We start from the raw sequence: 24,730 nt of genomic DNA on the forward strand, positions 1-24,730 counted from the left end.
AACACAGACCGTACACTCCAACACTGACCATACACACCAAGACAGACCATGAACATCAACAAGCAAGCACATTTAGAACTGCCTAGCTAGCTGTGCCCACACACATGTACAAGCACCACATTTGAATGATGAAGCATATATCTTAAAATTAAGATGCTTTCAAAATAGAGAACTCCATTATATATAGCCAAGGTAATTAGGCAAGCTTTTTAATTAAATGTCCTCACTGTTACAAAGAAAAACAAATAAAACAGAAGTAAAAGTTTTCAGAAGTGATCACTTGTAGCCAAACCAAAATAACAAGGCACAAGAAGGGGACATACAGTTCACTAAACCCTTTTTTTAAAACAAAACTGGGTTGTGCTTTCCAAAGATAGAACATTTGAGTTCCCAATTGAGGAGACAATATTTCAGGACCTTGGACAGCAGCAGTGCGTGTTCACAGTAAAAACAGATCTTCAGGACCTTGGACAGCGGTGGTCTCTCACACATGCATGCTGACCTGTGACCGATCAGCAATCAGTTCAGGTGATAGCCGTTGCTGTTGTCAGGCCAGGAATAAAGCCATGGCTCCCTGGGTCTTTAGGCTGAGAGCCATTTTGAAATGCAGCTGTTGTGTGGTCGTGCACACTCCCCCTCAACTTGCTAGAGTCCACAAGTGGCTATTCTCTCTGCATTTTAAGAAGCCATTTTCCCCTACCATTTCTATGGTTTTATTTTTTTTTTTTTTTGTGGAAAACGTACACCATTATGCTGTTCTATTCCATTTTATTCCATTTTGAGGCTGTTGTTTTTTTTTTTCCTACATCAGTGGAGTTTATCTAGTGCATTTATCTAGAGTGAATTACACTGCTTAAATTCTTTACATGCAATCCAGTTATACAGCTGGGTATTTACTAAAGGTATTCAGGTTAAGTTATTTCGCTCACGGGAACAACTGCTTCAAGCCTCTGAGTTAGAATCTCAGCTCCCTAACCATTGTGCCCTGTGTCTGTATGCCCATGTAGACGCTGAGTGCAGGCGGTGAGCTCTTGGTCGAAGCACAGATCTCAGATCTGGTTATCTTGTGTCCTTGTTGATCAGTAAAGGACAACGATGTTCAAATGAACCCAGAACAACTTTTTCTATTTAAAAAAAAATAAATGCATGTGTCCACATTGCTTGTTTTCATTCCAGTTTTTGTCTGCATTTTGATTTGAGGTTAATTGCTTTTGATTCTTATGATTCACCTTTCCACCTAACCATTTACCTGCCGTGGTCTAGAGATGCATTTAATCAGACTGTACCTTAACTAACTCTAACCCTAACTCTTCCGCGGGGTTACTTCCTCAATATCACTTGTATCCTTGTATCTTGATCTTCTAATTCTTTCATGTTACACTTTTTTGATCTTCATCTAGCAATTATGTTGCACTTCTATCGTCATCTTGATGTTGTAGCTCTTTATCATATGTCTTGTTTCAGTTACCTTTGGTATGCACTTATTTTATGTCACTTTGGATAAAAGCGTCTGCCAAATAAAATGTAATATAATGTTATGATTCACCCTGGACAGTAGGACTGGCCTTAAAATGCCTCACATTAGCCTCATCAAAGCTTCTTTCTGAGAAAACATTTCATCTTATGATTGAAGTTTTGACTTTCCTCCAAATTAATATTATTATTATTTTTTTCAGGCATTGTTTTACACCCTGAAAAACCTGCCCATTCAGGGGCTGTCCTTCTGCTTTTGTGCCAACTTCTAATGTCCTGGGAAAGTCCTTGGTACTTTCAAATTCTTGGGTTGACTCATTGCCTCATTTTAATTCTTTGTAGTTCTACTTATGAACTTTTCGTTTAATTTTTTGAAATTACTTTTAATTACACATCTCACCTTTTTAAACGAAGGATTGTAAATTACTGGTCATGAACTGCCACACTTAGACACACGTTTCTAATTCACCTCTTTAATTTGAAGCGTATCATTAAACTGCTGCAACACAGCCTGGCCACTAAAGTCTTTTTTTTTTTTTCTGGCGTGCAAACGTATGAGTTAGGCATGCAAAAATATGAGTTTAGCTTGCTCAAATGCAGAGACCAGAACAAATTTACCCTGTGTTTGCCTGGCAGAGGATCATAAGCTGGGAAATTGGATTCCTTTTGCTGCGAACTCCGAACAGGAACAGATGGTGAGAGAGACAGAAGCAGGCTGAAGGGACCTTATTAATTGATGGGCAGACAGGGAGGTGATTTTTCCGCTGCGGAGTGTGTCAGAATGCAGAGGCGCTTCCAGTCCTAATATAGATTTTTAAAGGCTGCAAACATTAATTTCCCACAAATCCTCCCAACACCCACTTTCCGGACGTGTTCACCACGCGTCCACCGAGCAGTTCCTCCACACTGCTGCCATGGCCTTTTTCATACTGAAAACTTCACTTTTCTTCTTCCATCTGGCAGAATATATACATATATATATATATATATATATATAACTCAGACCTTCATGTAATTGTGGTGATCTAAATTATTTTATTTTATTTTGATGCTCCAGAGCATACATATTCATCTTATTATCGTCTCATATTTGTCTGAATATTAGATTGAACAATAACATTTTGATCCAGTAGATAAACCCGAGGCTGTCTGACATTGCGATCATCGGGGTGTAAATTTGGTGTGAGTCCGTCTGTGATGTGGTTACCAAAGCTGTGGGGTTCCAGGCAAATTTTCTTGTTTTCACTTTTTTAAAATACCAATTTCCCATTTTTGAATGACCCAACACATCAAGTGTTGCATCTTGTTTTAATCAGCATAGTTTCAGCTGACTCCTTCTGGCAGATAAATCTGATTTGAAAAAAAAATGGATTTGTTTTGGTCCTGGATGCTGATTGGCTGGCATCGCGTTTTACATTGACTTGTAAATCCGATGCAGTTATTCAAACAGCCAGTTTGTAAACAATATCACAGCATTGCTTATAAATAATATTACAAACAGAAATATTGTGCCATCAATGAATTGCTTCTATGCATTATACCAGTTTTATAAAAGCAACACGGCACTGGAGGCTGTGCCGTATTGAGAACACAGTCACGGTTACAGGGGTTGCCAGCTCTCACCTCCAGCTGTGACTGTATTAATGATACAGCGCTGCCTCTCATGCAGTATTGCTTAAATAAGACACTTTACGAGATGTGATTTCTTCTTTGAAGTCCTCCTACAACAGTCACAGTGTCCACTGGCAACTAAACGGCACAGTAAACCATCAGTAAACTCCATCAGTAAACTCCATCAGTAAACTCCACCAGTAAACTCCACCAGTAAACTCCACTGGTAAATGATGGTAAGGATGATACAGGTTGGCAGTGTTGTTTTTCTATGAAAAACTGGCTCAAAGTGGTTTATTATCAGCCATATCAGGCAGCTTAAGTGGACAGTTACCAAAGTAAAAAAAACCCATCAATCACAAGTATTTTAATCTTATATTTAGACGTAATATCTTATTTCTATGACTTATAAGGTTTACCATTGGAGTAAGAACTTCGCACGTCAAGCAAACAGTAACTTAGAACAAGCTAATGTTTTCTGCTTGAGGGAATAAAATATTTGAAGTCTCATTGCTAGATGAAAACATTTTGTTAAAGACAGTGTGGGAGTTGGGAGCGCTACACAGCACAGGCGACATCAACCTCACACACAGTCTCTGGAACACTGACAGGACATACGTGCTGAATTCAAACATATTTGCATGCAACCGTCATCAGCTGGTCTCCGGGGTATTTTATTATTATAACAGCTATTTTATTATTATAACAGGGAACAGGCACAACTAGGAGTAGCAACCCTCCCTGCTTCTTCTCGCTCTCTGTCCAGCATCGTACCATAAAAGGTACTTAACTTTCCTTAAAGAGACATTATTTTCTCACCTGATATTACATGTATAAGCTGTGCAAATACAGGGATAAATACCCCCCCCCCCCAACTTCAGCATGCATTTGTCCTTTCTGATCATGTCCGTGTGCATGGTTGGTTCCTATTAAAAGAGGCTGATATGATGTGTCATGAGCAAGGGTGACTTTCGCAACAGCTGACAAAGAGGCTTCAGATCATCAAAGGGACATCTGCAGGGTTCCTTAGCTGAACCTGAGACGGTGTGCGGATCTTCATGCATCGATTTCTCCAGCTCTTTAATTCACCCTGTTTCATTGGTCTCATTCGCATCGATGGCTGAAACATCAATCATGGGCGACATAGCTCAGGAGGTAAGACCGATTGTCTGGCAGTCGGTTCAAACCCCGCCCTGGGCGTGTCGAAGTGTCCTTGAGCAAGACACCTAACCCCTAACTGCTCTGGCGAATGAGAGGCATCAATTGTAAAGCGCTTTGGATAAAAGCGCTATATAAATGCAGTCCATTTACCATTTACCATCAAGAAGCGCGAAAAGCATTCCTGTCAATCAGTGAAAAGCATCAATCACGTCATCGAGGAAACGCTTGCAGGCGCTCACCTGCAGGTTAAGCTTTAAAATGCGTTTTATATAGCTGTGTTAACAATGTCTGATCATATCATTAAAAAAACATATTATTTCTTACATCGCGCAACACAGTGCTAAAATAGAAACGGGGGAATAGAACTGACTCTCTGCTCCATAATCCAAACAGCATAATCGCATTAGTTACAAATACATGAATAAAAGCCAATAACCCTCATTCAATCAAATTAAATGGTCTGAAAAAGCTATTTTAATGCAAACAAGAGCCAGCCCTTGAGATGTTTGTTTTTACGCGAATATAAATACACATTGTAGATTTAGCCTGACAGGCATGAAAGTGAAGATTCAGTCTCTGTTAAAATAGCGCTGTGTGGGCCTTCAGCATTAATTTGCACTTGGAAATGTGAACACTACAATAATCACATGCTTTTGTGATGGGGATTTAGAAAGCAAAGAGAGAAGTGCGAGCAACAACGACTGGAGTTTATGCACGACTTCAATAACATTATTGTGTTGACGGTTAAAAAAAAAGTATACATTTTTAAAATGTATAAAATTTACATACAAAAATGTATGCATTTTTTTTTTCATAAATGCCTTGAACAAAGCAAGGAAATTTCATCTCATAGACACGTAGAAAATGTAGAGACCTGGCTGGAGGACAGCGGTCTCATTCGTCTAATCATGTTTCAGGAACCGAAGGAGTTAAACACGATATGAATCTGCCAGTCCGCCAAAGAATCCAGGAAGACACCCGTATTGGCTTTTTGTGCATGGCCAAGGGTTGTAAGGGATGTGTAGCTTAAGCTATTGGATCACAGATCATCATGGGCTTGCACTACTGAAACCATGAAGATCATAAACCATGTAAATTAGCCAGACAACACTACTTTGAAAGCTATGAAATACGCTAGATATGATAATGAACTCTAAGAGCAGGCTAGCCAGGATAATGTACTATAGACAGATGGGCTCTGTTTGGGACTGTTGGCAGGATCAGCAGGCTACATTACATGTTATTAAAAAAAACTGTAAATTGAAAATATATTTGGAGATAAAATCTTACACTTCCACTTGCAACATCACAGGGTATGGCACTTAATTAGCAGCTTTTCACTGAAAACAGATTGTTCAGCCTGACAGGGCAGCTGCAGCTGAGACTCAAGGTTCTGAATAGCGTCCAAAGGACAAACCCACGGCTCGATGGAACCGCCTGCGAGCCTGCAGCTTCTAGTGCGACGGGTAGCTGTGAAGGTCAATGTCCAGTGACCTTCACAAGTCCACTGCCACGCCAGCGAATGTAGCGGCATTTGGCATTAACCCACCTAAATGAGTTCATGACGTGAAACTTAAAAATAAAGGAAATATAAATAGCTCTGGATGTGGGGCGGATGGGAGAGCTCATTCACTGTCATATGTACATGAGGCATTTACAGATGATTAGGTCCGCAAGGCAGATATGATAATGATATTCCTGATACATGTTAGTACATCTCAAAAGAAGCCAAAACTGGAAATAAAGGAAATTATCCATAACGGCTGAACTAAGATCCATTACGGCAGAGGACATACAGCACGCTAGGATGTACGGCATGGCTACAGCACAGGATGCATTATGGGATAGCGGAGGTAAGCAGATCCTCCTAGATGTGATCACTCTCATTACCAGTCACACTCTTCACTCTCTGCCCTGCTCTGGCTCTGGCTCTGTGTCTGTGTCTGGGCAGGGATTGAGCGATCTGTGAGTGACGTGTATTAGTAAATTGCTGTGGGAAATCCACCGAAACCTGTAATTAAACGGCACTTGCAAGACGGGCCGGACTCGACTCGGGTCCGCTGACAGCTCCGAAGAGCATCGCCGCCGCCCCGCTCCGTTCCTGACTGATGTGCTCCGGGCTCCCACCAGCGGCAACTAAACACACATCTGTGTGAGTAAGATGTAATTACCTCTCAGGGTGTCCGGACTTTTAATCAATCCGGACGCTCATCAAAGTCAGCGACGGATAGAAGGACAGACCCCCCCGCTACCCCCCCCCCCCCCCACCTCCCCGTGCCGTTTGCCACATTTGCTTTGGAGAGTCCGATTTCACACAGACTTAGAAGCTTTAGAAGCTTAGAATCGGCTCCTGGTCTTTGTAAACCCAGGACCGGCACAGTGTACAAACAAGTCCAGAGCTGCTTGGCCCGACACAGTGCACGGCGATGTATTCATGCTGGAGTGAACATGCTTATTGTATTTATTTCAATTTCCCTTCTTACCCATGTCAAATGAGCAACCTCCCAACCAACATCCTCCTGTCTTTTTTTAACCAATTCCCTCCTTTCTCCTTCTCAGCCGCACCCCTCTTTTCTCCAAACAGCCAGAACCCTATTTACCTTAATGTCCATTGTATTTAATTACAGTGCAGTCACTGGGCAGACGCTCTAAGGCAGAGCAGCGTACAGTAGTGGAGAACATCAGCGCTACTCTCGGGAATACCAAAAAGCGCGATGTCAGCACAGTTTTGATATTCTGTGTGAGTTAAAGGACAGCCGTTCCCCATTCGCTCCCCCTACACGCCTCCCCAAATCCTCCGTCCCAGGAGCGCATCCAAACTCCCCCATTACTCTCCTCTTTCATCCCTAACCCATACATCCATCATGCTCCACTCCCCTTATTCTCCACCTACCCTCATCCCCTGTTCCCTCTCCTCAAGGGTGTAAACTTTAGTTTGAATATTGGAGGGATTGAAATGCATTGACCCCAAGAACTGCAACCCTGTGGGGGGGGGGTCTGGGTTAATGCTACTCTCCCCCCCTACCCCAGTTTCACAACTGGTTTTAAAAGAACAAGCTCTGAAATGATCATTTCTAGTAAATTCTAAGGAGAGACTGCATACTACTTTCAGTTTACTTTTTATATTAAATTAAATGTCTTCATCATCATGCTATATTATTGGGGGGATTTTTTTTTTTTTTGTAATTTTGTCAGGAATGCAACCACCCTTCCCCCCAGCCAGAAACAAAGCCCTTGTCTCTACCACACAGGCAGTGTGGCATAATGGCGCCTGTGCATTCTGCCCCACAGCGCTAACTCCACACACAGATGTGGGCTTTGTACCGCCAACGAGTCCCAGCGCCTGAGAACACGACTGCGATCGCTATTAACCGCGGAGGCGACAGGCTGATGCATCACAGAGACGGTGATGACGGGCTGCTGCCAAGCGCTGGCCGATACTGTTATAGCAGCCATCATCATTACAATCATCATCATCACCGCCATCATCATCATCATCATCATCATCGCCATCGCCATCGTGTTTACCCAGAGGAGTCGCACAGGAAAGTGACTGCGCGTGATGTGCTGGGATCGCTCAGCTCCTCCACAATCAGACCGCTGAGGATTGTGCATTCTGCTCCTCTGGGTCCCGTAGCGTCTGCTGACAGATCTCCTCAGTGTGTGCGCGCTCACACGCTCGCTAGACTCAATCAAACGCAGCGAGACAGTCTAAAGGCATATTCCATTCAGTCAGATAAAACATATCAGTGTTATTTTTTTTAATTAAATCAGCCAACTTTTTTTCTCTTCAGGATCAGTCTGATTTTTTTTAAAGACAAATCCAAGAAATAGGAAAAGGTGTTTTCTGAAAACTGTGGTCCTCCAACCACAGGCAGGAGCCTTTTTTTTAAAGGCAAGGGAGCTTATAGCACATTTAAAGAAAAAAAAGACATCAAACTAATTATTTTATTAACAGGAATTCTTGTTCTCATTAGTATTTCATGTGTAAAGAACTTAAAGCAGCTGTTTCACACTCTTATCTCTAGTGTTTTGTGCATGTAATGTTGAAAATTATTTTAATTTATGTGCTAACAAATATTGAAGTAAAAATCCAGAGTAAAAGCAATTTTTTTTCAGCTACAAATAGAATTAACCTTAAAATGAGGTTAGAGTGCACCTATTCCAAAAAAGAAAATAGTTCACCTACTTGCTGGTATTAATTCTCTAATGGTTTTTAATAGTCATTAAGGGGTTCAGAAATTTAGGTCATACATAATACATACTGTGTGTGTACTTGCACCTGTTTAATTGGCTAAAAATCGGTGTGTTCACCACAGCTGATGTGTGGTGAGTGTTGTGGTCCAAAATGGCTGCCGTGCATCAGCAGGTGGGTGCTACACATTGGTGGTGGGCGAGGAGATTCCCCATCATCATTGTAAAGTGCTTTCCCTCACAAAAAAATTGCATTAAATTTTTCATTTCACATGCAAAAATCACAACTTCATATGCGTGTTGAACATTTTTACATGTGAATGAAAATTTCCATGTGAAAAGAAAGTAGGTCACATGAAGCTGTGTAAAATCTGCATTTTCACTTTTCCAAACGTGAACTACTGTTTTCACATGTGAAAGCAACACGTGACTTTAAATATAGCAGCTTTTTCTGCTCTCATCTCATAAGCGGGAGTATTTTCTCTGCACAGCCCTGCTGCATATTAATACTGCGTATCTCTAAATCACTGGCCAACTACTCAGGTCTGTCATTAACAGAATATCCTGCTAACAGATGTAAATGAAACTGCTTAATTAAATGCTCGAGTTGTAGAAACTGAATCCAAATGCAAATCATTGTGTCCAAATGCTGTGGCAAATGAAAACATTAAGCTGTGTCTGTAATGAACAGAGTTTACCTGGTCCTGGCGATGTTTTATTTAGTCGCCAAATGGTATGATTGACATTAAATTGTTGATATGCTTAAAGGCTCTAGTGTAGCAGTAAGCTGTAAGCAACATGTTGTGAATAACAGACTGAAAAAGTGTCTTGTAATTATTTAACTCATTCAATAATTCGCCCATCTTACTTTCGTTACATTACCAGGATGGTAGAAAGGAATTTTAAAGTTTCAGTTGTCCCTCAGAGTGAGATGTAAGGAAAGGCATTGTACTCTTGTACACTGGATTAATCGGGAGGTGGGGGGGGTTGGGGGGGTGGTTGTTTTGGCTTGACTGAATTACACATTTTCTGAAGGACACAAAGTGTGTTTGGCTGAGTTCGACCCTTTCTCTGGCACGGCACAGTATCGTAAGCAGTTGTCTGCGCGCCACACCAACAGCGATGGGACATTTTCCTCAATGGTTTCAAACCTGCATGTCTGATTTGGTGCCAGGTATTCTAGCATATTACTCAAAGGCACTGAGGCACACCATCTGTGTGGCCCAGGGACAAAGCCCCACATGAGAGCATGAGAGGGATTTATTCGTGTTTCATGCACATAGTCATACACAAGAGGAAAGGCAACAAAGTGATTCGGTTTTCACCTCAAACACCTGTGTTCAAAATGGGCACCTTTTTTTTTTTTTGCAATATTCACTTTACAGTCTGCATTGCATGGGCGATGCAGAAGCGAAAGGATGCTCTCTGTCTGCAGAACAGATCTTATTTGTGTCTTATTTTGTGACAGATGTTGCTACTGCTTCAATTTCACTGGACATGTGTAGTTTTCTCTGCCCAATATATACAGATACACTGTCCGAGAGATGTTTGTTCATTTTGAAATGACAGGAGTTCAACTTGACAGACGTCAGTGACTTGTACTCACCTGAGGAGACAGGATATGACAACAGGAACATTCTGCATCTAACCACCTCCTTTTTTGTGATCATCTCTATATCTATCAATACTGTCCAAACATCCAAATTTCCACAAACAGTGTCAGTCAAACTACATTTCCCATATAAACCCCAACAGTCTTGTCCCTACCCTCTTCCCCTGGCTCTATGTACCATTCAACATTTAGTTATATACACACACATACAGGGAATATAATAAATAGAATTTGTATGCAGACATACTTTCATAAGCGCATACACACATAAAAACAATATGTGGTATAATAAAGTTGTAAAACGCCTATATTTTTTTCGAAGTAGGTCAGCAATATTGTGTTCTGCTCCTGTCCACGTCTCTAATGTTTTTATTTTGGCTTTATTTATTCTAGCTGTTGGCAATTCCAGCATCACAATATCGCGGAACCCCCTCCTTCTGAACGAAGGAAAGAGAAGAGGTGTCATGGCCGACTGTCACGAGAGCAGGAACTCTGACCCCGTTTATCTCAGTCATATCATACGCACTGATCTGACGCAGCACACAGCACAGACATCAAAACGAAATGCTAATTTACCCCAAGCCTCAGCTTTTAAGTCTAGTTATATCACGTGTTACACAAACACTAAAATAAATGAAGATTTCATCTCCCTTACCTCTAAGCACCATCGACAGTATACTGCTGTATGATTCAAACTCAGGGAATGAATCTCTTAAGTCAAGAGTCAATAAATCAATTAGTCAATAAATCTCTTTTAACACCTGTTCATCAATGTTTTTTTTTTTTTTTTAAACCCACAATACTAAACTTTACAAATGCAATTTGATGTAATGCATAAATCTTAATAGAAAATACTTTAAATAAAAAAAGACTTCAGCACCATGAGAGTAAAGAAAGCCACTGCTGGTTTGTTGATTTGGCATGTGGCAGGCATTCATTCAGTGTAATTTAGTTTCAATCGTAGGTTCCTTGCAGAAATTCTCTTTCTGAAATACCCTCATCTTGACAAACCTCAGCTTAAGGCCGTCAGCTGGAATTTTTCATTTTGATGCACAAAAAAAAAAAAAAAATACATTTAACATGTTATAATCCATTTCCATTTCAGCTGCCAGTAGCAATCAATTGATTCAGCAGAAAGATTGGTATCAGGTATTGGCACTGAAAAAGATTGAAGTGCCATCACGAGGAGAGGGTCAAACAGACAGCTTTTTGTCTAACCATTTTCATTTGGAGATCAAAAAACATAATGGATGGAAATACATTTTCTACAAGGAAAATCCAAATCTCTTTTCAAGCCTTTATATTCACAGAAGAGGACTGGTACAGTATGTCTGACTCACTGGACAAGAAGTACAGAACAGATTCTCAAAGTTTCCTCGCCTTTGGACAGAGTGGGTATAGGCTTGCTTTCCCTGCATTTTAATGGTTTCACATAATGTCTAAAAAATGTTTTATTTTTAGGGTGAGTGCCAGTGCGTCCGCTAGCCATTGAGGGGCCCTAAGCAGGATTTGATTTGGGGGGGCACCAACCCAACATATATACATACAGTGAGCTCCATAATGTTTGGGACAAAGAATTTGTTTTATTTGGCTCTGTACTCAACTATTTTCATCGATTAATTAAGGGGTATTTTTATCCACTTTGGTTTCACCACATAGTACTTACAACACTTTTTATACATAAACCCCACCCCCTCATGGCAGGGCACAATAATGTTTTGGACATATTCATATTATGCACATGAAAGGAGTCATTTTCACTACTTTGTCGCATATACTTGGCAAGCAATGAGTACTTGACGTCTGTGACCCATCGACATCACCAGCTACTGAGTATCTTCTCTGGTGATTTTCTGACAGGCCTGTACTGCAGCCATCTTCAGCTCCCGTTAATTTTGGGGGCTAATTGCTGTACATTTTCTCTTCAGCATATAAATCAGGTGAATGACTTGGCCAGTGAAGAATGTTCCTGTTTTTTGGCTTTGAAAAGCTGTTTTGTTACTTTAGCAGTATGTTTGGCATCACTGCCTTGCTGTTGGATGAGGCACCGTCCAATGAGTTTGGAGGCATTTGCTTGAACTTGAGCAGATGAAATGCTTTTGGTACATGTCAGAATTCATTCGGCTGTGGCTACAAGCAGTTACATCATCAATGGAGACAAGTCAGCCTGGCAGCCATGCATGCCCAAACCATAACACCCCGCACCACCACGTTTCACAGATGGGGGGGGGGGGGGGGTTCCTTTCGGCAGCTCCTTTTGGCCCCCACACTTTCCTCTTTCCATCATTCCGACAAGTAGCAGATGGGACCAAAATTCACTTTTGCAGGCTCATTTAAGCGCTTCTTTGCAAACTGTAAGGTGGCCATCCTGTTTTTGTGGCTAACTAGTGGTTTCCTCTGCAGCCTCTGTAGTTCAGTTTGTGAAGTCTTCTGCAGACAGTAGAAACCACAGGCCCGACTCCAGCTGTCCAAGTCAGGGTGGGCCGATTGGCAATTTGGGGGGGCAAAATACCATTAAGAAATACCAACAACCAACGTTTTTTTTTTTTTTAATATATATTATTTTGCATTTTTATTATTGTATTCATGATGTTTACCTGGGGTTTCTGATGTTCAAAGGTACCAATGGTTTCATTAGGGCTTAGGGCTCAAACTAGGGTTCAGATAGGGTTAGGGTTAGGAAAACGGCAAGTCTGAGGGTTGAGGCAAGTTTACGGTTGTGTTTAGCAGCTTGAAGAAAGGTTAGGACATGGGTTTGTTAATGATTTTGAATGAACCAAAAAAATTCTCTACTAGCATGTGTACCTGTGACCATACAAAATGCCTAATAAATGCATGGTTTTTTAGGGAGAACATTTATGTTTTTTAAATGACCTCATACATATTATTTTGTATTTGTATTATTGTCTTCATATTTCCATCAATTTTAAATGGGTTTTCTGATGTTTTCATAGGTACCAATGGCTTCAATTAGGGTTTAGGGCTCAAACTAGGGTTCAGCTAGGGTTAGGGTTAGGGTTAGGGTTAGGAAAACGGTAAGTCTGAGGGTTGAGGCAAGTTTACGGTTGTGTTTAGCAGCTTGAAGAAAGGTTAGGACATGGGTTTGTTCATGATTTTGAATGAACGAAAAAAATTTTCTACTAGCATGTGACCATACAAAATGCCTAATAAATGCATGGTTTTTTAGGGAGAACATTTATGTTTTTTAAATGACCTCATACATATTATTTTGTATTTGTATTATTGTCTTCATATTTACCTTGTTTTCCATCATTTTAAATGGGTTTTCTGATGTTTTCAGAAGTACCAATGGCTTCAATTAAGGTTTAGGGCTCAAACTAGGATTCAGCTAGGGTTAGGGTTACGGATAGGAAAACGGTAAGTCTGAGGGTTGAGGCAAGTTTACGGTTGTGTTTAGCAGATTGAAGACCAATGGCTTCAATCAGGCCCGGCTCCAGCTGTCCGAGTCAGGGTGGGCCGAGTGGCATTTTGGGGGGGCATAATACCATTAAGAAATACTATCAACCAACGTTTTTTTTTATGTGAAGAGGATATATCCAAATATGTAATAACCACGGCTATCACAACCTAAACTAATTTAAAGACAAACTTACATAGTGAATTTGTTTTTCATGATGTCAAGTTTTATTAAATGGACAACAGCTTGTGATGAAAAGTTTCAAAACCTGGACTAGTTTAGTCAATGTGTACTGGAATAGTTCAACGAATAGCCCAGCAGCAAGACCATCGTCATCATCAGTAACAGTTTCAAGATCGCCTCTCATTGGAAGTTCGTTCACTGTCATGAATCGACCACCTCTCCAATACTTTTCACATAGTAACGATCAGCGTTGCCAGGTGTACGATAATTATCGTATTTGTACCATAATTTTACCCTCTGTACGATCAATAATGCCAAAAAGTGCCAAAATGTAGGCTACGATAATTTCGCCATTTCACAAAAAAGTGCCTGAATTCATTAAATTTACTAAAGTCCCTGGCTGCTGATTCAGGGTCCGGTCTGCCTTTTCACATACAGTATACCATGAATTGTAACGCTACAACTCTTAATTATAACGGTTACATGTCTGAGTGTAGGCTATTTGACATTATCCGTAGACCAGGCTTTTTAGTGTTAGTCTCATTCATTTGAGTAGGGTCCAGGAAGTTGCCTGCTTCCACGCAGCGTATGTGGTGAGCAAATGTTTTTCTCCCCTTTGTGACCGTTGGTATTGCACTCATTGGCTGAAGTATGTGAGTAGGCGTGTTAAACAAGGTTGTTATTTACACCTGTGATTTCTCTTTTTTGGCCGTGTACGATAATTTCCTTTAAAATCCGATAATTTTAAGCCTCCGGTAGGCTACGATAGTTTAATATTTCCCACCTGGCAACGATTCTTCTTGTTTTGTTGGGGACCTAATAAGGACGCAACAATTTCACCCTTCTCCTGCCTTCTGCGAAATTCCACCTATGCAGAAGTAGCTTGCAAATGACCCTGACTTGATGCATGCTTTTGTGGACCCGTCGCGTTCGAGTGTCATTTTCTAGTTTGTGAATCCAGTAGAGACGAACACGTTATCCTCGTCGTTAGCTGGAGGACTACTAAAACCACGACAGGGAAAACAAAAGCATGCATCTTTCTTGATGGAGTATTCAAGCCAGGGTCTGGACTGATACCAAGCGGCTTGAAAGCACCTCTCCCTACCACTAATTAGTCGGAGGGGGTATGACTTTAAAAGAGGTCGACTTGCCGTGTTTCGGTTTAAGTCATCGGCGACGTTAGCAGCGCCACTGCTGCAAGGTTGACCAGCATCTTTAGCCCCACCGCTAACGTTATCGATAGCGTTGCTAGGTCGACTGTTTTGTAAATTTGTATTACTGAATTATATGGGGAATTAAAAAAAACATTATAGAGAGAGACACTGTAGTTAATATGCAAATGGCCAAGGTGGGCCAAGCTTGTGATTGGTTGGGCCAGGCCCAACCTGGCCCAACCGTGGAGCCGGGCCTGAGTCACTGACACATCCATGCCGGCCTCCTGAAGATCATTTTTGGTCTGTTATACGGGTGTCTGGGGGTTTTTCTTCATCATGGTAAGAATTCTTCTGTCATCAACTGTAGAGGTCTTCCTCGGCATAGCAGGCCCTTTTGCGACTACTGAGCTCACCAGGGCTCTCTTTCTTCTGAATGATGTTCCAAACGGTTGATAGCCGAAGAGCACCTGTGTGGAGAGACGGGGTGGAGGACGCACAGAACCAAGACCCGGCTCTGCAGCGTCTACCTGCACACCGACTTTCAGAAAAGAAAAACTCACCCGAGGAGAGACGGGATATGACAACAGGAACTAAACGCCTCCTCCTTAAATGACTAAAAGACTGGCTGACTGCACCTCTCTCTTCCTCCCTCTCTCTCCTCCTCTCCCTCTCTATCGCTCTCTTGTTCCCTCTTCCTCTCCCTCCCTCTCTCTCCCTCTCTTTCTCTCTGTCCCTGTAGTTATTTTTGTTAGCACTACTTTTCAGAGTTCCCTAAGTAATAGGTATTTACCTGGTAAATACTGCATGGGGTAAGAACAGCACATCATTGAGTAATTTTTTTAAAAAGAAGGTAAATAATAAGAAACTAAAACTGAAATACTTAGAAACGGCTCCTCTTCTCTGTCATATCACATGCACTGATCGGATGCAGGACACAGTACAGACATCAAAACAAAATGCAAATTTAGTCCGAGCCTCAGCTTTTAAGTCTAATTATATCAAGTGTTCCACAAAAACAAAAATAAACAAATATTTTGTCCTATTCCCCCCCTCCCCATTCAAAACACTGCACTTGAGATTCTTTCATGCGACCGCAGCTGAAAAATTCAAAAGGAAATCATAATTGGTATTAATATTATTTTTATGGAGCTGCGGTCGCGCGCGCGGCCTTTGCGATCTTGTTTTGCGATGCACGGAAGCGTCTCCGTTATTGATTTTCCGTGACAGCTCCATTCCCACACGGATAACCGGAGACAGACGGACGGAGGCGCAGCCGCGCCTGCAAATGTCACGCCGGTCTGATTTCACAGGGAAGCGTGCGGTGTGCAACCAATAACCCCGCGCCTCCCTCTCTTTCATTCTGCGAAAGAGGAAACACGCGGTCGGGAGTTTCACACGGTCTGCCAAAGAGCAGGACGTTGACCGCGTCGCCGGGTCGTTCGGTCTCCCTCTCTCCGCGGTTCATCGTTATTATCTCCTGTCTTGTTGCACTCGGACTCCCGAAAGAAAGAAAAGGAAAAACTTTTTTTTTTTTTTAAATATACGTCAGGTTTTTCAAACAGAAAAAAAAAACGGCAATGAAACCGGCACTGGCCATCATCGGCTCAACACGACCGCTGCAGCTGATTGGCCGCTGGATGCGTCATGGACTAAGCGCCCGCTAAGTCTTGCCATCGCTGTTGTTGCACACTTGTGTGATTCACACGTACTCAGATCACTGCCCGCCTGAACAATAAATGACAACCTCCCCTCTCTCACATCAGGGAGAACGGTGAACTGCCGAAGCTCTAATTGTTGTAAACTGCTGCTGCTCTGAAGCTCTAATTGAACGCCGGAGTCGTTGAGTCATGACACGTCGGGGGTTTGCTACGATGCAATTTTTTTTCTCCCAGAGTTCCCGGGTTTTTCGGCTGGTTCCTCGCGTTCCACCTCTCGGCGGCGGGACGGGAGCAGGACGGGAAGGGAGGGGGACGGGAGGGGGGACGGGACGGGACGGGAGCGGGACGGGAGCAGAACGGGAGCGGGACAGGAGGGGACAGGATGGGATAGGAGGGGGACGGGAGCGGGACGGGACAGGAGCAGGACGGGAGCGGGAGGGGAGCAGGACGGGAGCAGGACGGGAGCAGGACGGGCAGAGGACGGGACAGGAGCAGGACGGGCAGGCGGGCAGGGGAGCAGTGGACGAGAGCAGGGCGTGCGAAGTGCAGTGACTGGCATACAGGGTCAGGTGAAAAGTGACAAGTGCCACATTCGCCTGACAATAAATGACTGTGCAATGAGGGAGATTAGATCTGCTTCCGAATGCAGATTCCAATGCTGCTCCCGCCAAAACCCAACCTCCTTCCCCCTGCTCCCTCTCTTTCTCGCTCTCTTTCTGGCACACACACCCTCTTTTCCTCTATCCACCTCCTTCCCCCTGCTCCCTCTCTTTCTCTCTCTCTTTCTGGCACACACACACCCTTTTCCTCTCTCCACCTCCTTCCCCCTGCTCCCTCTCTTTCTCTCTCTCTTTCTGGCACACACACCCTCTTTTCCTCTCTCCACCTCCTTCCCCCTGCTCCCTCTCTTTCTCTCTCTCTTTCTGGCACACACACCCTCTTTTCCTCTCTCCACCTCCTTCCCCCTGCTCCCTCTCTTTCTCTCTCTCTCTTCTGGCACACACACCCTTTTCTTCTCTCCACCTCCTTCCCCCTGCTCCCCTCTTTCTCTCTCTCTTTCTGGCACACACACTCTCTTTTCTTCTCTCCACCTCCATCCCCCTGCTCCCTCTCTTTCTCTCTCTCTTTCTGGCACACACACTCTCTTTTCCTCTCTCTACCTCCTTCCCCTTGCTCCCTCTCTTTCTCTCTCTCTTTCTGGTACACACACTCTTTTCCTCTCTCCACCTCCTTCCCCCTGCACCCTCTCTTTCTCTCTTTCTTTCTTGCACACACTCTTTTGCTCTCTCCACCTCCTTTTCTACTCTTTTTACCGTGTCTCTTTTTCCATTATGTTTTCCTTCCTTTCTTCCTCATTCCTTCTCTTTATCCCATTATTTTGGTAATTCTTCCTTTTACAATCCCCTTAAGTACTAGGTATTTACCAGGTATATACATGGTAAAAAAAGAAAAAATAACAGGTCAATTCTAAGAAACTAAAACTGAAATACTTAGAAACAGCTCCCCTGTAACCTATCAATCTTGCAGTTATTAAAGATTTCAGTTATAGCTTGAGTGGTATTGTGGATTTCCGAGGAATTTTGACAATACTTTCTTGTAAACACCTCTGTTAGAAAGTAAATATTGTGTAATTTCATAGAAAGTACAATTACACTCAGGCTGTAAACAAGGCTAATCTTTTGATGACTACAAGATAGTCGTTTGAATTGATAGGTAAAAGAGGTATTTCTAGGTATTTCATTTTACTTTCTTAGTATTTACCTATGTTTTTTTACCAGTGGTGATTACCCAATTACGTGCTATTCTTACCACGTACAGTATGTACCTGGTAAATACGTAGTGCTTAGAGGACTGCAAAAGGAAGAATTACCCCCGTTTTTCACCCGATCTATTCCTCCTTTTTTTTGTTTCCAAAACTCTGCTCCTCCTTTCCGTTAGCCTCCCGCAGGCTAATTTTGTGACGCCGCTGAGGTTCCAGGGCAGGTGCGGATCAAACACGTTCCCCGGTCACATGGGCCACGCTAACGTGCTAACGAGCTCATTCGTTAACGGGCTCGAAGTCCGCTACGGTTTTCCGCAAGCGCAACTCGACGACGCGACCGTTTCAAGTCGTTCGCCCTCGACCGACGTCTCGAGTTTGACGTCAAAGCCCTTCCAGCCTATGGACGATGATCTCTGTGATGTGACGCACGTGTTGGAGAGAGAGAGAGGCAGAGAGAGAGAAAGAGAGAGAGCGAGAAAGAGAGAGAGGGAGAGAGAGCGAGAGAGAGAGGTGTTAGCTCTACGCTAAATCGGGAGGATGACTGTGCCTCTCCCTGCAGTGTGACTGCAGGTTGAAATGAAGGTGAAACTAAAGCTGCTCTTCTTAAGTCTGCTCAGTGCTGCTAGTGTCGCGTCACACGCCAGATTCAGTGTTGTTTTTTTTACAGGGATGACAGCATCAATGCACACGCACAAGCAGTCGATCCGCAACAATCACTCTCCCAATACCTGACTGGAAGAACGTAATCAATATGCCAGACTCTGGGCTTGATATGTGTATAAGAATGTGACACACACTGCACATAATAAATAAAAAAATATATTAAAATGCGTATGATGTCTATGTCATTTACATTACATTACATTTATTTGGCAGACCCTTTTATCCAAAGCGACGTACAAAAAGTGCATTTCATGGTCATAGACAACTACTAAACACAGGTTCAGTAAGATACCATACTTATTTTGTACAGTAGCATTTTGCTACTGTACTACCTTCATACGTATCTGTTTTTTGCTTTCTGTACACATTGTGCCTCGTGTTTTTTGTTTTTTTTTTTACTTTAAATGACCTTGGGCTCTGGAAAGGCACTATATAAATAAATATTTTCTGTTATTGTTATTATTATTGTTATTATTATTATTTTATACATCATACCCCAGAACTGTTCCATTACTGATTCCATACTTCCCCGGGCCTTGTCATCACTGTGAGAAGCACAGACGCTACCTCCTGAAACAGCTCCAGTGCAGGGATAAGCCAATCAAACGCAGCTCCGCAGGGAGTCAAAGGTCAAGGGAAGGTCGGCAAGGCGAGTAGCTGAGGGAGGCTACGGCTGGATTAACCTGCTCACACATCAAAGGACCCCTGCTCCATCGCAAACCTCTCCTGGCTTCTGTATAAAAATAAAATAAAATAAATCCCCGTCTGGAACTTCAGAGCACTGTCAGACAATTAGTCCCCCCCCCCCCCCTCCCTTTGCTGACTCCCTGAAAAAAATGTGCGCCGCACGCACCAATCAGCCTCCCTGCTCTTTTTGGTCATCTGGGGATGCCGTACAGAGGTTAATCTCAGCTGAGTCCCATAGGTCAGGGGGGACCAAGCTTTTATGATGTCAAACTGGCCCCCTGGTACTGGGGCAGTGCCCTCAGTAAGAAGGGATTGATGTTCGACGCATTCATCCAACAGGCATCCCAGGGTGCACTGCAAAGGCAACTGTCTGGTTTTTTTTGTTTGTTTGGTTTTTTTTTTTAATTATTATTAATTAAAAGTCCTGAAGTAAAACTTGAGGAACATATTGTGTATTTCTCCAGGGCTGATTGTAGGTGCAGGAGATTTAAATGTTTGCCTGAGGTGGCATCTAGAGAGACAAGAAAAAAACGCATCCGAGATAGTGCCCCCCCTCTCTGTTGCCCCAACCACCCGCCCCGCGGTCCGCAAATTACTCTTCCCACCCCGGCAATGGTCCACCATTGTGCCTACAGTGGCACAAAGACTAGAGAGATATACTGCCCTATAAACTAATCATGCGTACACTCTCCTGCAAATCATTTTATACCAAAAATCATCCCTCATTACGCAGGCATTGAATAGATATGTCTGACTGATATATTTAAGAAATTAGTACCCATGATCCTGCATAGCAACCAAGGTTAAATCTTGTATCAGTTCCTACAAGAGCTTATAGAAAAGAAACCACTAATTTATTTTTTTTAAATCTTTTTTTTTTTTTTTAGAACACAGAGACAGAAGAAATATGGCGTTCAGACCTAATTATGGGTTCTCTGAGCGATGATCAAGAGAGCATCTAGAGACAACGATCGAGAAACAGAGCTAATATTATTCAAATGATTGAATGTTGATAAAAGACACAGAGTAATTGTGTTTAGAAAATGAGATTCAGCACATCTAGAGACAACACTGGCATTTATTAAAATGAGCAAATATGTCATTTGCATTGTGTAGATACTTTGGGGGAATATCCGGAATACCCATCCTGGGACAATTCCTAATATGTGCTATAAACCTCTCATCAAAAACACATCTACATCAAGAGACCATCAACCCTCGCTTTCAGATATTGAAATACATTATTCGAATGCACTCCTGTGAAGTACATTTATAATTATACTTTATTACACTGAAGTCCCCATATTTACAATAGATAACAGTCTGTTCTATTTTTCGCAGAGCTCTGCTGTACAATCAACCTCTGATCAATACATAAAATTTGAGATGAGTTGCGTGAGCTAAACATATGGTCATATTAGGCCTGGCATTAAACAGAAGGCAACTGGAACATATCTAATGCATATTTACGACCAGTAAGTCTGCAAAAAATATACAAATCAAGAACTGTTACATAAAAGGGAACGAGAGGAAGAAGAAAAAAACAGGAAGATAAAAGAGAAAATGGGTAAAAAGCAATTTGGTTTCAAAGGCTTATCAAAGTTCAAATAACACACCTCAAATTACCCAGAGTGGGCAGCAAACAATGGCGGCCGGGATTTAAAACGCTACTGTCCAAATTACCCGGGCTGAAATGCAGGCAAACAATGGCGTCCGGAAGGACAGGCGGCGGGTTTTTAAGATTCCAGGCCAGTGTGCATTAATTGAGTGGTTTTAGGCTCTCTGGCAAACAGCGATGTATTTCAATGCAAATGCTAAGAAAACATTTCGGCACTAAGGTCCTCGGGTATTCTGGCCTTTCGTGACGCAAACTGAAAGCAAATTGGGCACTTATAGTTACCTGTTTCACTTGCTTCTTATTGAAATCCGTAGCGAGCTCCAGCTGATTACAAGCAATCCAAGAGCACAGAGGCGCCGCCTTACAGGACAACAAAGACACGGTCGCTCCTTTCGTATAGACACGTGGAGGGGGGGGAAAGGGAAATAAATGTAATCTGTCTGCTTCTGACAAATCTGGGCGCTTTCACGGGGGACTGAACAACATCACAGCCCCGCGGATATCAAAGCCGCGGGTACCGCGCCACAAACGCGACGCTTTCGAATTTTCCTGGATCAAATTAGCGATTCACGGCGCTTCCCTCTGGAGCGGATGTGGGGATGGAGTGTTGATGCACGCGGGGCCGGATACGCGGGGGGACGCTATCGCTTCCTGCGTTGTGATCCGCACTGGAGGGAGGCTTAGAGGAACAAAAAAAAAGCCAATCCTCTATCCGCGCAACTCCACAGAACCGACACTGCATTCAGAATTTGCTGCAGAAACAGTTGTTACACCTGAGCGAAGAGAACACGCAGAACTGCTGAGGTGGTGTAAATTAATACAATCGGTTTTTGCGGGGAAAAGAGGCTTTTGCGACTCATCAGCCGTCATGGTTGCACGGGGCATTAATTCGCGCACTTGTCATGCTTTTTGTTTGTAAAATATCGAGGATTTACAACAATAATTGTATTTATTTATTTATTTTTTTTTAAATCTTGGAGACTGGCATTATTTTGAAGTTACTTAAGAAAATAGCATCTAGGGGGAAACAAATATGTAAAACGCAGTTAAAATGCTTCATTGATCATAATTACATACAGCTAATTATGGATTTAAAAATTCTAGGTTAGTTTGCCCCTTCAGCAACCCCGCCTGCTGTTATGCTGTTCTGTGCAGTGTAATGCTGAAACTTCCCAGGTAACGCTTGGTTTTAGCCAGTGCCCAAAACCCGGTTTCCGGATTAATCCCGGAAAGGATTTACGGAAGGGTTTACGGTATTAGGGATTTACAGAAAGTGCAAGCAGAAGGAGGAACAATCCAGGGTAACCGAAGGGCCAAGCCAAGTCCTGAAATTCTCACTTATCTCTACGGAAAGTAAATGAAAAGATTTCCTGCCTCTACACGAAAGACCTGTACAAGCCTGAGGTTGATTTACGAATAGCAATTTGAAGCTGACCAACCTGGACTCTGTTGGGGGAAAAAATTTCAAGGGAACATCCAGTACTACCTAGGGCCATTTGAGTAAGCCTTTGCAATGAGTGTAAAAATCAACAGTAATGATATGTAAAGAATAAACAACAAGTGACAAGCCATATTGTTGTCATGACATATACACATGATTGGGGTGGTAATATGGCATTTGGCAATGTAACGCAGGATGTGGCAAAAGTGACTAAAAGTAGAAATCAACAAGCCCCACCTTTCATGACAGCCCTTGTTTGGTTGGTGGGGGTAGGAGGTTACCTGGGGAGGGGGAAATAAATCTGCCATTCGATAAGGAGCACAGGTACAGGTAAGCTGCCTATCGGCTGGACCTAGCAAGCAATCATTACATTACATTACAGGCATTTAGCAGACGCTCTTATCCAGAGCGACTTACACAACTTTTACACTGCATTTTACATTGTATCCATTTATACAGCTGGATATATACTGAAGCAATTTCGGTTAAGCACCTCGCTCAAGGGTACAACGGCAGTGTCCTACCCGGGAATCGAACCTGCGACCTTTCGGTTACGAGCCCAGTTGCTTACCCACTGTGCTACACTCCGCCCTCCAATCATAATCACAGATGGATTCAGTAATCGTTCCTGTGTAAGTTTGGCAGTCAGTCTCGTTCATCATGCTTGTCTGGCATTAGCTTAGCATGCTAATGGTTCACACTGCAGCTAACCTAATCATGTGACATTAACAGCCGCCCTTTCGTGTAAACATGTTCAGGTCGTAAAAGGGACAAGGCCCAGAGTAGATGCTCCCAGCTTCTAGAGCAAAACAGAAAAAAAACCTGGTGTTTGAGCCCATGTTCAAATAGTCTCATGGGTCTTGTTTTTTTATTTTTATTTTTATTTTTTTTATTTTATTTTATTTTTTTGACCAAATATTGAAGAGTGGTGTTTATATTTACCCTAGGGTTCAGGAGCATGGAACTTTCTACAGCTGGGTCACTTTTAAGCTTGGTCTTCTGTTCACGCAGAATGAGACTTACATTGCTGTTTATTTCTTTTATTGTTTTTTTTTTTTTTTTTTTGTGTGTGTGCGCGTGTGTGTGTTCATACCACATTATACTCTTCAAAGGGATCCTCAAGACTTCATATTGGGTTTTTTTTTCTTTCTTTCTTTCCATCAGGCTTTTATTAGATTTCCTTGGAAGGAACACAAAAACAAACAAAAATTGTTCTTCTGGAGATGGTATGGCTATCATGTTATGGGCACCGAAGTTATATTTCAGCGTGTGGATCTAATAAATGAGCCCCAATGCTCAGATTAAAATCTATTTTTTATGAGCTTTACAGAAGCAATCAAAAGCTTGTTCTTTTAAATGTACTGCCTTGGTTACCCGAACGCACACCGACTCGCAGAGGAGCGGTGATAGAATCTTGTGTGAGATTTTGAGAAATATGAAAGCATTTCTCCGGCACAATATGAAAGAAAAGCGATGTACTATTTATTTCTGTTTTCATCTCTCTGAATAAATCATGACCCAATGAGAAAACCCCTGTAAACACTGTCTGGAAATATAAAGATTTCATGCCATTTCTTCAGCCTCGCTGTAAAAGAAATATATATACAAAGCAAAATCCAGTCAGTGTGGTCTCTGGTCAGATAAAAGCATTCCCCTCTGTAAGCCATGTCGAATTCTGAGGTTGAATCCGCGTATAGAAAACATGCATTTGTCTTTTTTGTATTTGAAAGATAACACCTGGGAATTACATTCTGGGCGTTTACCGGATGCTGTAATCCAGGTGGACTTACAACCGTTTTACACTGCTTCGGCTGGATACATACCGAAGCAATTCAGGTTAAGTACATTGCTCAGGGGTACAGCAGCCAGTGCCCTAGTTGGGCATCGAACCTGCAAGCCCGGTCCCATAACTGTAATGTAAGCAAGTGTCCTTACCTTGTCTCTCATATGAAAGCAAGTGTTCCGTCTGGCTGTTGAGTTTTAGCAAGTCAGTGTCCTGGGTTTTGCATGAGTTTTACAACAGGTTTCTGCAACTGGCTTCATGAGGAAGTAAACACATGGGTCTGCACCCAGTGGCTTGCTGACCCCATTAAGG

At 42.5% G+C, this 24,730-nt stretch overlaps 1 long non-coding RNA gene across 1 annotated transcript; it reads right to left on the reverse strand.

The window, feature by feature from the left end:
* Positions 1 to 2,767: 2,767 nt before the first annotated feature.
* LOC135238171 (uncharacterized) lies at positions 2,768 to 22,047 on the reverse strand. The gene is made up of 3 exons (XR_010325028.1): positions 21,477 to 22,047; positions 19,457 to 19,622; positions 2,768 to 2,823 (listed from the first exon to the last, which is right to left on the reverse strand). It is a non-coding gene; the product is annotated as an uncharacterized LOC135238171 (long non-coding RNA).
* Positions 22,048 to 24,730: the final 2,683 nt, after the last annotated feature.

The sequence above is a fragment of the Anguilla rostrata genome, chromosome 13 (genome assembly GCF_018555375.3).
Source record: "Anguilla rostrata isolate EN2019 chromosome 13, ASM1855537v3, whole genome shotgun sequence".
Lineage (NCBI taxonomy): Eukaryota > Metazoa > Chordata > Actinopteri > Anguilliformes > Anguillidae > Anguilla > Anguilla rostrata.